The sequence below is a fragment of the Propithecus coquereli genome, unplaced genomic scaffold (genome assembly GCF_000956105.1).
Source record: "Propithecus coquereli isolate 6110/MARCELLA unplaced genomic scaffold, Pcoq_1.0 Scaffold299, whole genome shotgun sequence".
NCBI classification, from domain to species: domain Eukaryota; kingdom Metazoa; phylum Chordata; class Mammalia; order Primates; family Indriidae; genus Propithecus; species Propithecus coquereli.
The window spans coordinates 478,208-490,411 of NW_012148607.1; the positions used below are offsets into that span (position 1 = coordinate 478,208).

Consider the following 12,204-nt stretch of genomic DNA (forward strand, 5'->3'; position numbering starts at 1 on the left):
CTGAAAGCCCTGACTTCACCACAATGCAATATATCAATGTAGCAAAATTGCACTTGTACCCTATGAATATATACAAATAAAAAATAAGTGGGGGAAAAAAATAAATAGTGCTAGAACAATTAGATAACCATATGGGGGAACTGAACCTCAACCACTAACTCACCCCATACCAAAAAAATTAATTATAGACCTAAACTTAAAAGCAAAACTATAAAATTTCTAGAATAAAACATAAGGGAATATGTTTGTGATTGTGGATTAGGCAAAAATTTCTTAGGACACAACAAAAGCACTACCCATGAAGTAAAAAAATTATAAGTTAGGTCTGATCAAATTTTAAAACTTTTGTTCATCAAAAGATATTATTAAGCCTTTCATCCAGAACCTCCATCTTACAGTAATTTGCCTAAAGGATGAACACAAAGGGAAAGAGAACAGGCACCCGATACACGTTCTCTAGGCCTTTTAGAAAACAGGAGTTGTTCCTCTGGCCACATACAGATGAATCTACAAGAAAGGTGATACTGTAGACATCAAGGGAATCAGTACTGTTCAAAAAGGGATGCCCCACAAATGTTACCACGGCGAAACTGGAAGAGTCTACACTGTTAACTAGCATGCTGTTGGCATTGCTGTAAACAAACAAGTTAAGGGCAAGATTCTTGCTAAGAGGATTAATGTGCGTATGGAGTATATTAAGCACTCTAAGAGCCAAGATAGTTTCCTGAAACCTGTGAAGGAAAATGATGAGACAAAGAAGGACGCCAAAGAGAAAGGCACCTGGGTTCAACTAAAGCGCCAGCCTGCTCCACCCAGAGAAGCACACTTTGTGAGAACCAATGGAAAGGAGCCCGAGCTGCTGGAGCCTGTTCCCTATGAATTCGCGGCATAATAAGTGTAAAAAATAAATAAATAAAAGACCTCTGAACTGTAAAAAAAGAGAGAGAGAGAGAGAGAGATTATTAAGAAAATCAATATGGCTTGCCTTATGTTATATGTTACTTATAGTAAGAATATTTTTGTTTGTTTGTTTTAAGACAGTGTCTCTCTATGCTCCCCAGGCTGGTCTTGAATGTCTGAGCCCAAGCAATCCTCCCACCTCAGCCTTCCCAGTAGCTGGGATTACAGGTATGTGCCCCCACACCTGGCTTAAAGAATTTTTAATAAACTAACAAGAAATCCAGATAAAAACTGGGCAAATATTTGAATAGTCATTTCACCAAAGATATACAAATAGCCAGAGTACGTTAAAAAGTACTCAACTTCATGAATAATCTGAAAATGCAAGTTAAAATTACAAAGCGACTTAACTACAAACCCACTGGAATAGCTACAATGAAAAAAGGCTGATAAGAGCAAATGTTGGTGAGGATGTGGAGCAGCCAAAATGGTCATGCATTGCTGGTGAGGGTGTAAAATGGGACAGCCACTTTGGAAAACTCTTTGGCAATTTTATTAACAGTTAAAAATATATCTACTCTATGACCCAGCAATTCCACTCTTAGGTACTTACCCAAGAGAAATGAAGACATAGGCTCATTTCTCTTGCACGAGAAATGTTTATGGCAGCTTTATTCATAATAGCCCCTAACTATAAATAACCCAAGTAAATGAATAAACAAAATGTGGTATATCCATACAATGGAATATAACTCCCAGCCATCACAAACAACAAACCACAAATTCACCAAAAACATAGACGAAGCTCAAAAACATTATTCTGAGCAAAAGAAATCAGACACGGGAGTTTGACTACATTTACATGAAGTTCAAGAACAGGCAAAAACTAATCTCTAGTGTTAGAAGACAGAATAGTGGTTGCCTCTGGAGAGTGGAATTGACTGGAAAGGGTTATGAGGGCACTTTCTGGGGTGATGGGAATGTTCTGGTTTGTCCAGGGTCATGGTTACAAAGGTATATGCATTTGTCAAAACTTGTAACCGCAGAACCAGCCCAATCTGCTTCAACTTTCTATAATAAGATGGTGAGTTGTTTTTCAGTTGCCGTGGACCCCTAGGTTGAAGGTCATGTAACCTGAGCATACCCAGACAAACCAAGCTTGCAACCACTGGTGGAACCTAAGTGCTCAGACCGAGGAGTGGGGACTGAATTAAGAAGCGGACAGCACATGCCAGGATTCAGGACCCAATCAGACTGAGCCCTGGTGTGGCCCCATGGCAGGATCCAGTCAGAGCACACCTACTGGCATCACCTATCACAAGATCCAATCAGATCATGCCTCTGACTATAACATCTGCCCCAACCCCCAGCTCAAAGAGACGGATTTGAACCTGACTCCTGTGTCCTTGCTCGGCTGCCTGGCAATAAACCTTTCTCACTGCAAAAACCCTGTGCTTCAGTGTTTGGCATTCCATTGTGTGTGGGTAAACGGATCCAGTTTGATTTGATGACAAACTCATCAACCACACTTAAGATCCATACATTTTACCGTATGTAAAAATACCTTAATAAAAAAGGTTTTAAAACTTGTGATAAGATCCATGAAAAGGGGACAAAGGGAGCACCAACAGGTCTAGGGAAAGATGTGACCAGGGAAGGCTGCAATGAGGAGGTGGCATTTGCACTGAGCCTTGAAGAGCAGGCAGGATCTGGATGTGAGTGTTGTGGGAATCAGAGATGTCAGATGCAAAGGAACGCGAAGGAACTTAGGGAATTGCTAAATGTAAGGGGTTACTCAGCTAAATCCCTGATGTCTCCTCAGAGCCAAAGAAGAAAAATCAGAAGAAGCATTTAGGGAGAGGGTTGGGGGTGATCACACGGAGCTCCGTGTCACAGAAGAGAGACTGGCAGGGCTGGACCCTGGAGACTTAGGTATGTGCATTCTTGGGGGCATGAAGCAATACGTCATGGGTAGACTGAGCACCTAGCTCACTGCTGGGCACATAGAAAATACTGGATAAATGTTTTCCAAATAAATGAAACATACATAAAGGTACTGCTAACAGGTCTGAGCCTGAGCAACGGCTTGGTGCCTCAGAGAGGACCCAGGGCAGGCTCTGGTTCTCCCTGCAGAGAAGCTGAGCATAGTCACAGAGTGCTCAACTTGGACACATTCTATCACGCAGCTCAAGCTGCCCTGGGGGCGCCATATAACTTTATTGTAAGCTCGTGCAATAACACAGGCAAATGGAATAACAATGTAAAGTTGGCTTTAATTAAAATGAAGGGTGTTTGCCTCTCCCTCCTTTTAGTCCTAAGCCAGGGCAGCCTGCTGAGCTGTGCAAAGCAGTCAGAGGAATGTTTGCAACGCAGGGGGCATCCCCTTCATCCCCCTTATGAGGTTCACCAACAAGCAAGCAGCCCCTCCCCCTCCCCAGCCTCTACCGCCACTCCCTTCTTACATGATCCACATGGAGAAGGAACACAGGAGTGGCGATGCCCCTCCAGAAGGCACCAGGGAAGGAGAGAGAGTGTCCCCAGCCAGTGTGGGGAAGGGAATGGGTTCCAGCTCCGGAGATCTCATCCAGGGGACCACTCTACACGTGCCTCCTGCACGCTGTGTGCTAGACCTCGTGCCGGGTGCTGGAGCCTGTTCTCAACAAACTCACTGTTCTGGTAGGAATTCATCGGTACAAAACAGGCGTCCTCCAAGGAAACTATAAAAAAATCCATCAATCCAGGGGTTCATCTATGTGCCCTGACCCCGGAAGATAAAGCTGATCCTAAGAATATGCTAACTGGAGAGAAGGCCCACATGTGAAGGGACCGGGAGAGATGGCACATGCTAGCACTTCATATCCTTCACACCCTGTGTCAGCCTGGGATGCACAGGTAAAGGTTTAACCCTTAAAAGTTGCCATTTCTAGGGGGAGGGGAGCCCTGATGTGTAGTGTTTGCCAACTTCTGTGATGAAAATTCTCCCAGAGTGGCAGATTTCAAGCTACCAAAGTGACCTTAACTAGTGAAATTCCTGAAAAGTTAACAATGGGCTAGCACAGGTCCAGTGCACCCTGGTTCTAGCTGTCCGTGGTGCTCTGGGCTGGCCAAGAGGAATTCCAAACACTAACATCTCAGCCCAGGGTATTCATTCAACAAACACTTAACAGCATCTTCTCCCTGCTAGGCTTTGTGCCAAGAGGTCTCAAATCCATTAATAATAATATTATAATAATTACGGCTAGCAGCTATGGAGGGTTTGCTACATGCCGGGTTCTCTTCAAAAGGATTTTACACAAATTAGTGCATTTAATCCTCACCATCCCACGTACTATTTCATACTATTATCCCCATCTTGCAGATGAGAAAACAGGCTCAGAGAGGATAAGTTACTTACCCGTGATCACACAACTAGTAAAAAGCAGCAAATAGTTGTCATCGTTGAATGCCCTCCCTTCCTGCATTATGGGTCCAACATTCTCCAGGCAGAAGCCAGACACAACTATGGGAAACCCGGATCCAGAAGAAGGAAGCAGCCAGGTGGGGGAATTGATCTTATGGCCAGGGCACTAGCAGAGGCCTCCAGTCCTCTTGAGCCCTGAATGCTACAGTGACTGAATGACTGAGCAGCAGTGTTTTCACTAAAAATGCCCCCATGCTTTGGTCAGGCCTCGTTCCCGGGACCCTCCAGAGATTCTGCAAGCTACCCAATATCCTGTAATAAATCTCTATTCTGCTTAAACTAGCCACGATGGACTCTGTTGTTTGCAATTAGGAACCCTAATAAGACAGTGGGTCCAGGGTTCGAACTTGAGCGCTTGGCTCCAGAACTCCAACTTTGATCCCGAAAGGCTTTATTTTCTCCTCTCCCCAACTCTTCAATGAGGCTCTACTCCTCCCATCTCACAGATGAAGAAATTAAGTCTGAAAGAGATCAGACCAACTGCCTGAGAGGCTATATTAAATTGAGCTACATGAAACTTGACATTCAATCGTATTTGGCCTACTTCATACGGTTCAACCTAATAGAAATACGATTTTATTTCGGATTAATCTGATTCCAAAGCTAGTGCTATTCCCACTGCTTCTGCTTTCTCACAAACTCGTTCCTGGAATCTAGCAGGGGAAAAGCTACACTCAGGTGGCAGAAGGTGAGGGTGAGACAAGGAGGGGTTCTCCTGCCAGTGGGACCCATAAGATTAGGAGAAATGGAGACAGCAAACGACAGTCTTTACTCGCTTCTTCTTGTGCCCAGCGCTGAGCTCACCACTTCTGAGGAGGACACTGAAGGAAAACTGGTCCCTGCCTGCATGGGACTTAGGTCAAGGATTCTTGCATGGGCGGTACTGGAGGAGAAACGGCGCAAGACGGCAGACAATCAAGAGACACTGACCCTGTGGGTGTGCAGCAGGACGGCCTCCTGGAGGAGCGGAGGCCAGAATGGAGCCCTGCAGGACCGGTCACCTGTGGGTAAGCGGAGAGAAGAGGCAGGACGCCCGGCAGCAGGAACAGCACGAGCAAAGGCACAGAGGTTAGAATGAGTGTGGCTGTGTGAAAGGAAATGAGAAAAGCAGCTCGGGTGAAGGACAGCAAGGACCAGTGGAAAGAAAGGTTGAGAATGTCATTTGCTCACTCATTAGCATCCACTGGGCACCCACTATGCGCTACGGATACTGCTGCGGGCCACACAGCTCGTCCCTGCCCTCGTGGGCCTTACGACCTGGCAGAGAAGCCATGGGCTCAACAGGTAAGGGCCCAGAAAACCCACTAACTGCAGTTTAGCTGTGTTTTGTCAACATGAAGTTCTAGAAGCCAGATGAGAGCCACGAGAGGGGGATGAGACCTAAAAAGGAAGTTAAAAGAAGTCCAAGAAGGCTTCCTTGAGAAAGTGACATTTAAACTGAAACCTGAAGAACCATAGTAAACTAGGCGATGGAGGAGCACCCCAGGCAGAGGTCACAGCACATGGCAGGGCCCTGTGGCAGCCAGGGGGTGGGGGATTAGGAGCGCTCATCACGTTCAAGGAACAGAAGGAAAAGCCAGTGGGGTTGGTGTGAGTTGAGTGATCCGGGCCGGGGATACGGGACACGGGGGGCAAATAAAGAGGGCACCCAGGAGCCATGCCACACGGGGCCTGGTAGGGCATGTTGATGAATTTGTGTTTTATCCCAAGAACCATGGGAAGTGACATAATCAGCTTGTATTTTCTTAATGATCACTTGGGCTGCTCTGGGGAGAACAGATTGGAGGGAACGAGGTGGAGACCTGAAAGAAAACTGTTGGAGTCATTCAAGGGCGCAGTGATGGCAGCCTGGATGGGGTCATGGCGGGGAAGAAGGACAGATGTGGAGTGTTCCAGGTGGATTCCAAGGTCACTGACTCGGCGAAGCAGTGTAGTGCAAGTGTCATGTGTGGGACCCCCCCCTTTCTTCAGTTTCCTGCTCTGGAAAATGGGGCTGGAGCAGGACCTATCCACAAGGCTGTTGAAAGTGCTGAAGTGAGTTGACACACTGGAAGTGTGTGAAATGGTGAAAGTTAGCAATGATTGGCTGACACAGGCCGATTTGGGGGGAAGACGGGAGTCCAATTTAGGATGCGCTCAGTTGGAAAGGTTTATGGATCATCCAGGTGGAGACATCAGGTGGACTGCCAGGTGGACTCAGGAGAGCAGTCTGGAGGAAGTTTGGGGACTACTGGTGTGTAGATGGCATCCAGTGCTGTGGGAAAGGAGGAGCCACCCCAGGGAGAGAGTGCAGGGAGAGAGCCATGGGCCTTGCTCAGCTCTGCATGCCAGGCCAGGGCACCAGGACCTGCTCCCGGAACCCAGGAAGAATATCAGAAACGACAGTGGCTTTGGCAGTGCCCCTGGAGATACTGAGCGATTCGTCCTGACTCTGACCTCCAGCGGTCTCAGCTGGTGGCCTTTCCTTGGTTCCCAGGGGAGTCAGGCCTGAGTCAGCTCCACTGGGCCCTGAACCTGTCTGAGCCTTCAGACCCACGGCTTAGGCTGCTAAGCCCCAGCTCGTGCTGACAAATCCCTTCTAATGGGGAGATCAACCTTTCAATACTATGGCTGCTGCTCGAGAGACGCGTCCCAGGGCTGCGGACAGGCATCCCAGCGCTACGGGCTCTCACCCGCCTCTCTGGCTTGTCACCACCCACTGCAGCAGCTGCAGGGACTCCCAGTACCCTGGCTTAGTAAAGCCACATGCTGAGAGCCCTGTGGGAGACACAGAGAGCAGATGAGGAAAGAACCTGCTCCCTGCAGGGCTGAGATGATCAAAATCGCATCAAAAGGAGAGCCATGGCCCTTGGGAAATGCAGTGACTTCAACGCATTCCCACCTCAGAGTTTTTGAACTTGCTCTTCCTTCTGCCTGGAACATTCTTCCTACAGATATCTGCAAGGCTGGCTCTGTCACCTCCTCCAAGTCTTTAACCAAAAGTCATCTCACGGAGGCAGTCCCCACTGCTCCAATAAAAATTGCAAACACAGCCCCTCAGCACTCCCTATCCCCCTTCCTAGCTTTATTTTCCTCCATATGTTCACCATCTGCCATCCCATATCTTACTTTTTATTTTTAATTGTTCATCCTCACCCCCAAATAGAGAAAGCTCCCCTAGAACAGAGATCCTGGCTCTGTTGTTCACTGATGAATCCCCAAAGGCTAGAACAGAGCCTGGCACACAGTAGACGGTCAAGAAATATTTCTTTATTGATTGATCAATGGATTGAGTAAAAGGTTTCCTGGTGTCCTAGGCAGGTCACTAGACCTATTAACAGAATCGGAGCCCAGGGTTTGAGTTCTAATTCTCCCCATGTCCTTTGTCAAAACACTCCCTTTCTCAAAGCCTTTGTCTCCACATTCATAAGACGGGGATTATGACACCTGCCCAGGCTTTGAAAACCATAGCAAAACATGGAAGTAGGGACCAAGAGAAAGAGAAGGCAGTAGGGGCTGTGGCCAGAGCCTGTGGGGTCAGAGTTCAAGGGGGAGGGGTCTCAAGTGGCTGGCATTGTCAGCGGGGGAGTTGATAGGCCTGTGAGGCTAATCTGGAAGGGCTTGACTGGGAGTTTCTGAGGGGCCCATCTGATTCATTTCTGAGGCCCCCATGGCCAATACTGGGGAGGTCCCTTCCTGGGCCAGAGCCCACTCAGAACACAGTGTGCTCAGCAGGCCTGAGTCATCCTCCAGGAAAGGCCCCTTCTTTCCCTGAAGGGAGGACTTCTTAGGGAGCTGGGAGAACCCAGATGCCACATCCAAATGCCATATCCAAGCACCTTTGAAAAGAGGAGAGCTTCGGATGAGTGGCCCAGCATTCTGAGCGCAGGAGAGAATTGGCAGCCCCCTGCACTACGGCAGCTGGGGGTAGAGCAGGAGTTCCTGCCCCAGACCTGCCCACGCCACCCCCCATCTGCCTGGCAAACACCCACTGATCTTTAAGACTCACCTCCAGCATGGCCGCCTTTGGAGAACCTTCCTTGACAGCCCTTCCTCACCTCATTGCACCCCAGACAGAAATGACCACTCCCTCATTTGGGCCCTCTGTGCCCTGTTCAGTCATTCATTCCCTGAGGGAAAAAATATTTAGGGAGTATCCACCATGCACCAGGCACTGCCCAAGCACTGGGGATACAGCAGCGAGGGGGACAGATGAATGCAATGCCTGCTTCATGGAGCTTAGGAACACTACCAGGATGCTCCCCCAGCTCTTCCATCCATGCCTGTTTCTCCTGCTGCTGTGACCTGGTCAAGGCCGGCAGCTCTGCCTGACCCTTCTCCACGTGCCCTGTGCCCAGGGCTATTATATAAATGGTACAGAATGTGGAGAGGCTTTGCTACTGAGACGCCCCTTCCTAGACTTCCCCAAATTGCCTGGCCTCCCACGCTCTCCCCTGAGACCTCTGGACCATCCTCCATCCATTAAACTGTTACGCCCCAGTTAATGCCATAGCCAGTGTTTGCGCCTTCTCCTGTTGGCAAGTATTTTTAACGTCACTCAATCCTGCACCTAGAACCACACCTGGCACATAGTAAGCACTTGGCTGGTGTTTGTTGAAGGAAAGAAGAAAGATAAGAGGGAAGGAAAGAGAAGGAAGAAAGGAAGAAGTTATGGTGCTGATACCACTTTTCTGTGCATACTTAATAAGTCCCTTAACCATTCTGAGCTTGACTACTCTGAGTCACTCGTTGTCATTACTGAAGTGTGGTCCGTGAATCCACAACATCCGCTTCACCTGGGCTCTCCTTAGAAATGCCGAATCTCAGGCCAGCTCCAGACCTACTAAATCAGGATCTATGGTCTGACAAGATCCCGGATGATCTATGTGCACGCGGACGTTTGAGAAACACAGCTCTAAACTATGAGGAAGGTAATGCCAGCCCTCTTGACCTCCCAGGAGAGTTATGAGTGTCAAAGGAGTTGACTAATGTGAAAAGGTTTTGAATACTGGAACGTGCTGGGCAGACGAGATAGATTGCTATGATTATTCTTATGATTAAAAATAGTCCTTGCAGAAAAACCACTTTATAGTTCTGTTTTAAAACCTCATTAAATTCTGTTCAAATGTGCTATTAAAAGTTATGTTCTAGTCCACTAGTTTTGTAAACCCCAAGCCTTTTAAACAGAATGGAGTCTGGGCTTGAGGACAGGAACACAGGCCCCACTTGGGATGGTCGCCGGGGGCATGATTGGATGCAAATTTATTTCCCACAACGCCCTGCCAACTGATTGATCCTGGGGAAGGAGGAGATGTCAGGAGCCCAGTTCCTCAGAGAAAGGAAAAACTAAGTAGAGGCAGAGGGTGGAAAAAGACAAGCATGGGGTTTCACGCTGGTTTGTGGGGTTGTACTGCATGCCTATAATCTTCTGCCTTTCAGCCTCTGCCAAACCACGTGGAAGGAAAAGAAGGGAGCTGAAGAGAAGAGAGCAGACTGGTGGGGAATTACCTCCGCCGCAGGCTGGGGCAGTGGGCTGCCGCGGACAGAACCCTGTAGCTGAAACAACCGCAGTTGCAGCTGCGAGCAGCGGCGAGGACTTTTGATGCTAGACGGGCCTGAGGCCCAAGGCTGTGCCAACAGCCCCATCAGCTTTTGGCCCCAAGATAAAGGCAAAGAGTGAGTTAGGAAGAGGCATCTTGGACTCCAGTTTAGGGCAGGGGGCAAGAGAAAGTGAGAGCCATGATTAAGTTAGGTAGAGACTGGTAAGCTGTCAGGGCCCGTGAGCAAAGCAGTGATAGCAAGTGTCAGAGGCAGCTGCGCTTCCTCTGTCCCTGATAATGTCTGCATGCTGGCCGAGGCACCCCAGGGTCGGCTCCTCCAAGGATTCTGCCAATGAAAGCCCCAAAGGTGCGAAACTCTCCTGCTGGTTCTTGCTCAAGCCTATGGCCTCCAAATCTAGCTGCGCAGTCTCAAGCTCTGCTTCCCCCTTGTCCTCTCTAGCCATAAATCTCCCAGCCCTCTGCCTGGCCCACAGTGCCCCCTGCCAGCACAACCCCTCAGCCCTGCAAAATCACAGCACTGATTCTGAGTCATGACCTATACCCATTTATCTCACTTCATGTTCATTCTCTCAGTCAATCAGTCACTCGTCAAACACTCCCTGGCACTTTCACTGGGCCAGGTCCTGTGCCAAGCTCCAGAGGCATGGAGAGGAATTAGACTGGATGTGACCCCCTAGAGCCTCACAGCCTAGAGGGGGAGATGGACTATTCTAACCTGATAGGATACGTTCTATTGCAATAGGCATGCAGGTGACCAAAGGAGCACAGAGGAGCCAAGACATTCAGCCAGGGAGCGGTTGTCAGGGAAAGCTTCCCAGAGGAGGTACACCTGTGCTAAGAACCAAGGGGCCAGCAGGACTTAACCCAGATAAAGAGGGATGGGGAAGCCAAAAGGACAAAAGAGTTTATGGGTGACACTCAACCTCACTAGTAATCAGATATGCAAATTAAGCTATGACATACCATTTTACACCCATCAGATTGTAAATGGTAAATGTAAAACCTGAATAGTACAAATGCTGGCAAGGACAAGGACTTAGGGAAATCTGAACACTTGTGCTGGGGCACAATCAGGCAGGACTAAGGGAAATCAAATCCACGGATGTCTGTGAGCCTTCTGCGGGTATTCACGACAAAGAAGCTCGTGCCCTAATCCCTGAGGAGAAGGGTACAAGAATGTTCATTAGGGCACTGTTTGTGGTGCCATGGAGTTGGGTGTCACCAGAGAGTGGGTAAGAAAAATGTATGTATACATACGGCACATATGCAGTTAGAGGTGATAAACTAGACTCTAAAGGGACACACAATGATAATGGCTAGATCTTAAAAACATGTGTTAAGTGGGAAAAAATAAGAAACAGAAGGCGCTCTAAAGCAAAATACCATTTATGTAAATGAAAAACATACACAAAGGAAAGAACACCATATATTTTTCAAAGAAACGTGCATTTCCAAGGTCATACACCAAACACATTAGAGAGGGGACTCATAAGGAAGAGGGAAATGGGAGGAGGAACTGGAAGCGAGGGGAAAGGGAAAGCACATAATACAGCAAAACAAGACCGAGGGCTGGCAGGAGAGATGAGGATGTTGCTTTGCTGTAAGGAGGAGGGCAGTTGACTAAACTTGCAGCACCGACCTGAGATTTTAAAAAGGAAAAGAAAAAGCAGGAAGGAATTGGAGTCGAGAGAGAGAGAGAGAACCGCAGGTGCAGAGACCCAGAGGCAACAGAGGAGGAAAGAAGGTCGTAGGTAGAAGGAAATGCAGGATTGCAAACAGTTCAGCCAGGGCGGGGCACAGAGATCCGGGAGCCAGTGGGAGAGAGGAGGTGGACTGGACGGGGAGGCCAGACACATAAGGGCCTCGCGTGCCAAGGTGAGGACTTTGGACTTTGTCTTAGATCCACGGGTATCCCTGGAAGGGTTTTAAACTGGGGAGGAACTTGCTCAGATTGGGGTCTTAGACATTCCCATAGAAACACAGATTTGTTGAACGTGATGAACAGAAGTAGCCACGGCGATCATACCATCTGCCCTGGCTCCCCCTTGCTCAAACAGCTCCAAGGACAAGAAGGTCCTCCCAGCCTTTATTGTCAACAAAGCACTTTCACTCTAACAGTCTCACACGATCCCCACAACACCCACAAGAAAGGCAAGGCAAATGTTACTACTATTCCCATTGTATAGATGAATTCACTGAGGCTAAGGAAAGTTAAGAAAATCTTGTACTCTTCAGGTCATAGAATTGCAGCCTTCTTTCCAAAGGTTACAAGATCCAAAAAAAGTCTTGTAAAAGTTGAGCCAA

The 12,204-nt window shown here is 48.2% G+C and overlaps 1 pseudogene; it reads left to right on the forward strand.

Annotated features, from left to right (window-relative positions):
- Positions 1–413: 413 nt before the first annotated feature.
- Positions 414–898, forward strand: LOC105814038 (annotated as a pseudogene).
- Positions 899–12,204: the final 11,306 nt, after the last annotated feature.